The sequence below is a fragment of the Lissotriton helveticus genome, chromosome 6, assembly GCF_964261635.1.
Source record: "Lissotriton helveticus chromosome 6, aLisHel1.1, whole genome shotgun sequence".
NCBI classification, from domain to species: Eukaryota; Metazoa; Chordata; class Amphibia; order Caudata; family Salamandridae; genus Lissotriton; species Lissotriton helveticus.
The window spans coordinates 167,150,405-167,158,747 of record NC_136067.1 but is presented as its reverse complement, the minus strand read 5'-3'; the positions used below and the strand labels follow the sequence as shown (position 1 = coordinate 167,158,747).

The following is an 8,343-nucleotide window of genomic DNA, read 5'->3' as shown; positions in this document are numbered from 1 at the left end:
GGGGAGTGGGTGATCTCTCCACTTCAAAGCACTGCACATAAATAAGTTCATGACAACTTTCAAATGTACTTCTGTAGAGCGCCACAGACCCTTCTGCAAACCTCACCTGCACTAGCGTATCTATACATGCTGTGTACTCTGCTCCAAGTTTAACATTTTCCTTATGTGTTTTTAATAATACCACAAGCAAGTATCTTATGTGACGCCTGTGGGTTCCTATTATATTTCTGCAATAGTGGCTGCTAAGCAAATAATGTTTCTTTCTGATTTTAGTACCCTGCTGGTCTCACTTGCATGAGTGTTAAAGCTTTGTTAGGTACATGCCCCTAAGCATGTTTATTCCTAGAAATTCGTAGGACTGTGTTAATGTATGTTATAGTAGGTAAACCCTTTAGGCTCAATCTTCGCGAGACCCATCGGATGGGAAAGTAAGCAAGTTGTTCCAACACCTTATCAAATTTTAATTATCGCCTTGCAAAAATAGCGAATCCAGAATATCAATTATCACTATATTTTCAAGTGTGTGTGTGTGTACGTGTGCGAGAGAGTTTGTGTCTATAGAAGCTATTTTTGTAAGAGTTACTTTAGATGTTGGCACTGTTTTTAAACAATTGGCCTACACAAAAAGCAGTTAACTTTTGAGATCAAGAGTAGTATTCGTCGATATGTTTAGTAAATAACTTTTACCTTGTACACCTGCAGGTGAGAGGGTGCCTATGTTTGATCGGGTATAAGTCTCCCCACCTGAACCCTAGAGAGTAGCCACATTGCTTTTCAGTTACACTTGTAGGTGTTGGGTTACTCGCAAAAGTGTGGTGAAACGTCATTTAACACAGGTTCACCCCCTGCCTCTTAAATAAATATTTTTATTTATATGAATAGGACACAGGCAATACCCTCCCAGAGTGGAGTCAGAACGCTTTGAAAAAGAGCAGTTTCGTTTTTTTTCCCTCCACATTTTCTGGTCCCACTTGGGCATGTCTGCTGCAGTGGCCCCGCTGCCTCACCTGGCCACTAGGGGGCGGCCATCTTGTCCTACGGACGCCTCTCTCCGGGAAGTGACTTCACGCACCCCGGAAGCGGGGCGGGCCCGGGTCCTGCCGGGTGGTGGCGGCAGCAGCGGTGGCGGCTCGCGCACAAAACCAAGATGGCCGCGAAGTCGGACGGCGTCCGGGCGGGCAGCGGCTTCGCCCAGCTGCACAACCTGGACGAGGCGGCGGGGCCCGGCGAGGGCGAGAGCAGCTCGCTGCACATCTGCCACTGCTGCAACACCTCCTCCTGCTACTGGGGCTGCCGCAGCGCCTGCCTGCGCTCGCTGCTGGGCGCCCGGCGGGGCGAGCCCGGGGGCGAGGAGCGGGGCCCCGCCGCGGCGCCCGCGGGCCCGCACCGGCCCTGGCTGGACTGCCTGTGGATCGTGCTGGCCCTGGCCGTCTTCTTCTGGGACGTGGGCACTGACCTGTGGCTGGCGCTGGACTACTACTGGCGGCGGGACTACACCTTGTTCGGGCTGACGCTGTCCCTGGTGCTGGTGCCCTCGCTGCTGGTGCAGGCGCTCAGCTTCCGCTGGTTCGCCGAGGACTACGGCGGGGTTGGCCTGGGCGCTGTGCAGGGGCTCAGCAGCCGGGGGCCCCCCATGATGGGCACCACGGGCGCCGCCGTCAACCACATCCGGGCCACCACCACCAACCCCGGGGCCCTGGCCTTCTGCAGGCTGTCCGTCTGGGTCTGGCAGGCGGTCATCCACATCCTGCAGCTGGGGCAAGTGTGGAGGTAAGGCTGGCTCTGGGGGGGTCTTGTGAGGTGCAGCGGTGTCTGAGCACTGCTGGGGTTTCTGATGGGGTGCCGGGTCATTGATGGGGTGTGCATATGTTTGATTACTGCTGGGGATTCCGATGAGGTATGGGCTCTGCTGGGCATTTTGATGGGATGTAAGGCACTGATGGGGTGCCAGGGCACTGCTGGGGTTCCTGATGGGGTGTGCATATATGTGATCACTGCTGGGGTTTCCGTTGGGGTGTGGGCTCTGCTGGGGGATTCGGCATTGGTGGGGTGCCGAGCCCTGCTCGGGTGTTCGATGGGACGTGGGGCACTGTTGGGGGTTACTGATGGGGTTCTGGTATGTGGGGTGCCTAGTCACTGCTGGGGTTTCTGTTGGGATATGGGGGAGTCTGGATGCCAGTGCTTGGGTCGCTCTTGCTGGGGTACATTTTCACTAATGATGGGGTACTCCTGATACTCGTTCTGGGGGGTTCTGACCACCTGTGGCGGAAGATTTGTGACAATTACAGGGAATGCCTCTCTCTCCTCTGCCGCGGATTTGGGGTTTCTTGTCGGATGGCCCATCGGAGCAGCCATCATGCCCTGCAGCGCCTGCACAGACGGTTATAGACCGCAGTTTGCTGGTAGTTCTGCTTGTTTTTGGTCGTGTGTTTGTGCTGGCTTTGGCTCAGCATGTCTCTGTTTCACCCAATTTGTCTCAGGTTGCGTCTATTTCCAAAGTCCAAGCGTGTTATATTTGTGGTGCTCCTTACAGTTCGGTTGGCATCCCTATCGTGGTGTGGGCGGGGGTGCTGTGGGGTGCCGTTTGCATGAAGCAATCGGCACGACTCACCTCCAGAGCTCCACCAAGGGAAGCGAGGAGCGTGCGGTGTGTGTGCCTCTTCTTGCTGTGGTGCAATGTCAAGTGCACCGTTAGAGGTTGTGCGTGGGTGTGTTTCCTTTTGGACGAGTGTGCAGTGAGGACGTGTTGTGCTTGGGCTGCAGTGTGCAGGGAAGGGCTGGGATATCTGGGGTTGCTGGGAGGCCATGGAGCTGTCATCGGCTGAGTGTTTGGGGGCGCCTAGCTCTGGCTGCGTGGCCGCAGGAGCTGACCCCGGTGCGGAGGTACCGATGCCGCCGGTGACATGTCTACCTGGGATGGGCTGAGAGCTGCCTGTGATGATGCTGCTCTGCTTGTTTCTGGGTCAGTGGTCATATCTGGGAGTTATCATGGCTGATGATCCGTTTGGAAGTGTGCTGGGGCTGCCCTCGATATAGGAAAGGTAATATAGGCTTGTATAGCGCGTAATTGTCCTTCTTAGTGTGCTGGTCATTTGGTGCTGATCATTTTGTGCCGACTGTAAGTGTTCTATTGCTGTTTCTCTTTTACCTGTAGACATAGGTAGGAGTTGTCGGAGATTCTTATTCACGTATGGACAAAGCTTGGAGCTGTCTTTGGTGCTGATCTGCTAGACCTGAGTTTCACGCTGAGAGCTGTCTGTGGTGCTGATTGTACCAGACTCTGTGTACTGGGTCAGACGGTAACGGTGGGAGCTGTCTGTGGTGCTGAGTGTGCTTGGGTCAGAGGGTAAAGCTAGGAGCAGTCTGTGGTTCTGAGTGTACCTGACTCTCAGTGTACCTGGGTCAAAGGGTAAAGCTAGGAGCTGGTTGTACCTAGAGTGGGCTGTACTGATCTCCTTATGCTCTGGCCTCTGGTGTCGGGCATGACTTGGAAGGGGCTGTACTGATATTCTTATGCCCGGGTCTGTGCGGTTGGCATGGCTAGAGAGGGGCTGGACTGATCTCCTGATGCCCGGGCCTCTGGGGTAGGGTATGGCTGATCTTATGCCCGGGTCTCTTGGTCTGGGCTTGGCTAGGAGGGGCTGTCCATGGTGCTGAATTAACTCGGGCTGTGGAGTGGTCATGGAATGTCCGTGTTTCTCTAGATTTGCTTGACTGTACAGAGCTCATATGCTGGTAATTAGATGTAAAGCGCTGTCCCTCCTGGTGCTGATCAGTTCGAGCCTGGCTCACGCACTGATATGTTTTGTTATATAGATGGCTCGCGCTATCTTCACAGAGACTAAGTGTGAACCTTTGGGAGCGGGTCTTCTTATGCTTGGGCCACTGGCTAGGGCGATATGAGGCACCATTGAACATGTATGCACGTGTAATGCCTTTCTGTAGCGCTTCCTACTCTTGGCGAGGCATTGTGAGCGGGGCGCTCCGGGGCGACCTTCTGTTCCGCTGTTAGGTCTGCCAGGGGACCCTCTGCGCTGCCACTGATGCCCGGGTCTGCCAGGGGACCCTCTGCACTGTCATGTGTCACTGCTCGGACCCCTTTGCGCTGCTTGTGTCACTGCTCGGTCAGATGCGACTCCCCGGGAGCGCTCAGCGCAGCGGCACGGCTCTAGGACACGGATGTCCGGAGAGCTCTCCGCGGTGCTGATCCGCGGAGACTAGCTGTGCACCGAGCTTGAAAGGCGCGCTGCTGCAGCAGGCGAGAAGGGCAGCACACGGGCGCCGCGGGAGGAGGTCTGGACTCGGCGATCCCATGCAGATCTAACACACAATCAGTGGCCTCCTCTGAAACACACATGTACACACACACGTAAGCTGGCCCCTGAAACAAACACACGAGCGCAGACACAGGCTGCACACAGGGTGGGGGAGGGGGGGCTCCTTCGAAACGCACACACTGTAAAAAACACAGGCTACGTACACACAAACACACAGACTGACATCCGCTGAAACAAACACGCGTGCGTGGGGGCTACACACACACAAACACACGCTGACCACCGACCGCCCTCCTCTAAGGTGCACAGCCCTTCCTTCCTGCCTCACACGGGGTCGTATTGATCGCTAGAGCCGATCCTGCTGACGGCAGGTGCATAGGAAGGACAGGCTGTTCGCTGCACGTAAGCTCCCACTTTCTCACCCCAGGAAGGGGGTGGCACACTGCTCCTCTGCACGCCCGCCCTGCCGGCACCGGGAGGCAGGGCTCAAACCCGAGGACTGCCGTGGGCTTGCAGTGCAAGCTGGGGAGGAGGGGCGGCGGGGGTCGTCGGTAAAATACAATATATACAGCCATGATGCCGTAACACCGAGCAATCCGAGAGGGCAGGCACCTTAACACTCTCCTCCAGTGGTTGGCGGGGATGGGGGGAGGCAGAGGGTTTGTCAATGGGGCGTTGTAATGAATGACATATGGCTGATTGCATTGACACCCGGGCTTCCCTGGACTAAACCTTGTACTCGGCAGTGGAACCCGCACCGAGCTCGGCAGCCTCGAGCATGAAAGCGATGATTGCAAACTCGGAGAATATCCGGAGAGCCGCCCTGTCTACTATCCCAAAAGCACACGCAAATACACACCAGGATGCGCTGGGTGTGTTGTGGAAAGGATCAACCATCGCGTGCTTGCAGCGCCAGGACCGCTCTCTTGATTTCGGCGCTGGTTGTGGATGGAAACCACCCCGTTTACTCTGTGCTTTTGTTTTGGTTTAAAAGAAGCCGGGCTGCTGCTTTTCGCGTTGCGCTTATGAACCGCTGCCCCCCTGCGAGCGCCGGCAGTGGTTGGGTCCGCAGTGATAATGTATTCAGACCTCATTAATACCTGTCACTAGATTTGTATTTCCTGCTTTCGCCTCGTTTTGTGCAAATACAGAATGCAAATGGCAATTTCTTTTTCCCCGAGATTGCAGAAAAAACACTGCATAGCTGGCAGAATGGAAAACAAATCGGATTTTAAATCGCCGGTGGCACGAGGGAAGCACGGCGCGTGCAGAAGGGTGTGTACTATCAATTGTGTGTTCCTGCACGCGGCCTGTAAACGAGTAAATCGATCAGAAGGTTTAAACCTGCTCAGAGGCAGATCGGAGCCTGAAACTGGCAGTGACATGTTTCACCAATGCATTCTTTTAACAGGGATTTGTATAGCGCTGAATTGCAATCAGGGCTGCGTTGCCGCGCTGCCACTTTCTGAAAAATATTAATTCCAGACGTCTTTCTGTTTCCTTTACTGGGTGTCGCATTTGTTTTATGTATTGAGTGATTGCACACGCGCTGGCGTTTGTCAGGTTCTACTTTTTGTGACAGTCCTGGTAGGCGCGGGACGGGCACGGTGCCAGGTCTAAGCAGGGAATGGTGCAGAGGAGGGATGTTAAGTTGCCAGGACTGGGTACCCCCTTTCCGTGCCCTGTGAGGGCGGCAGTGCGTTGTCTTGTTGGATAGCGCCTTCTGTGGTGCCAGCGCAGCGCAGGATGCTTGCCAGCCCACACAGGGCAGGTGAGCAGCGAGCAGATGTATGTTCCACCGCCCTGCTCTCCAGGCATGGGGCCCATCTACATTTGACGCCTGCCAGCGCTCGTGTTCCTACTCAGCGCCTCATCTGTGTCCATCAGAGGAGCTAGAAGCAGGCTGCATGCTCTGAATACCTCCTGCTCTGCCAAGACCGACCCTGGCACCAGGGCCTTCTCCGCACTCCGATGGCAGCAGCCCCGTGGGCCAGGGCACTCGGAAACGGCTAGATTGTGTGGGCACCCTCAGCCTTGTGGCACAGTGATCCATGAGTATGAACAGTGGATAGGGAGGCAGACAGCCGAAGAAATGAGGGAGAAGAGCGAACACACCTACGAGGGCTAGGGAGAGACAGGCACATAAACACGCAGGCAGACAGCGCTGAGAGACGGATCGACAGACAGAAACACGGACAGGTCGATACACAGGCGAACACAGGCACAGTTCGATTGAAGAACAGATGGGAAATACATGGAAAGAGATGGGTGGGTGTAGACATATAGAGAAATAAATACTTACCGTGGGATTGAGTCGTATAGATAGGAGAGAAACATTAACACGCATAGACAGATTAATCCCTCCGAAGTAGACACAATGTAACTGCATGGATGCATCGATCAATTAATGTAGGGGGAGAATGCGACTCTGATGAAAACATATATATATATATATATATATATATATATATATATATATATATATATATATATATATATATATATATATATATACACATACAGACAATAGACAAAAAGACCGACCAGCTGCACAGAGAGAGAGTGAATACATAGATGGACACACATATGGATCAATTGACGGATGGATGGATGCAAGGATGAAGAGGTCGATGAAAACAGGCTGCCTCATGGAATGGTGGACAGATAGACTGACATAGACAAACAGATATATCGATAGCCCATCGGATACATGGGTAGATACCCAGGTGTATGTACATGGGTAGATACCCAGGTGTATGTATCGATGGATGAATGTGTGGATGGAGGCATACATGAAAAGAGACTCGGATGGCTAGACAACTGGTTAGACTGACAGATAACTAGATGGACACATGGATGATTTTTTGCTCAATGGGTGTGTGGATCACGAAATGAAATCCTGCATGGAATAAAGGACAGAGAGACGGACAGATAGACACACTCGCTGATTGATAGACGGACAGGTTGCTAGCCAGATGGATACATAGATGGACACTTGGATGAATGGATGGATGGATGCACAGCCAGAGACCTAGATGAAAAGAGCGATGTGTAGCCAGATAAGTATGACAATTCACAAATCGAAAAAGTATGACAGCTGGACTTGGATTGATGGATGGAGACATCGAGAAGTAGAATGACCCCTAGTGGAGCCAGTCTAGGCCGACACAGAGGCGGGTTGAAAACGCGCAGAGTCCGGCAGTCAGACTGACGCTAGTTGTTCTAAGAGTCAATGAGCTGCTAGGTAATAATCCAGTTTGTGTAAGTGTGCAGCCACATTCCAGGTGACTGGAGCAGATACATTCCGTGCTGCCGTCCTGGGCGCTGCTCTCATCTGAATACCTGTTGAGCAGGTTGCTGCTGAATGAAAGGCAACTCCCGGCCCCAACTCCCCGGGCATTAAAAATGTATCCTGTACACGTGTTCTGGAATCCCTGCTCCGAGGGCGGATACTTGACCTGTTACTCGCAGCTGGTTTAAAATACACGAGGAACGAGCCCAGGGTGTAGAGAAAGTGATGACGGAGCATCATTAACCGAATCTAGGCAGCATCCGAGCACATGAGCTGAGGAAGCGTGTGGGGGATCTAGCTTACTTTAGAGGTACACAAGGCGGGCGAGTTCAAGGAATACTGTTTATGCCAAAGTACACGAGGTGCGAGACAGTCTAGTGGTCTTGTTTGTAGTGCGGGAGAGTGCAATGGGGTCTTGTTTACGTCCAAGGAGTCTTGTTTACACCCACGTACACGAAGGTGCTGGGGAGTCCAAGGAATCTTGTACATACCAAAGTGCATGAGGTGCGGGACGGGTCTTTTTTACACCAAAATACATGACGTGCAGGAGAGTACAAGGGGTTTTGTTTACAACAAAGAACCTGAGGTGCGGAAGAGTCCAAGGGGTCTTGTTTACACCAGAGTACATTAGGTGCAGGGGAGTTCAAGAAATCTTGTTTATGCCTCAGTGCAGGTCCAGGGGCTCTTGTGTATGCCAAAGTACATGCGGTGTGGTGAAGTCCAAGGGGTTTTGTTTGCACCAAACACGAGGTGCGGGAGAGTCCAAGGAATCTT

The 8,343-nt window shown here is 53.2% G+C and overlaps 1 pseudogene; it reads left to right on the top strand.

The window, feature by feature from the left end:
- The first annotated feature begins 1,147 nt into the window (after window positions 1-1,147).
- LOC144762391 (XK-related protein 6 pseudogene) lies at window positions 1,148-1,774 on the top strand (annotated as a pseudogene).
- Window positions 1,775-8,343: the final 6,569 nt, after the last annotated feature.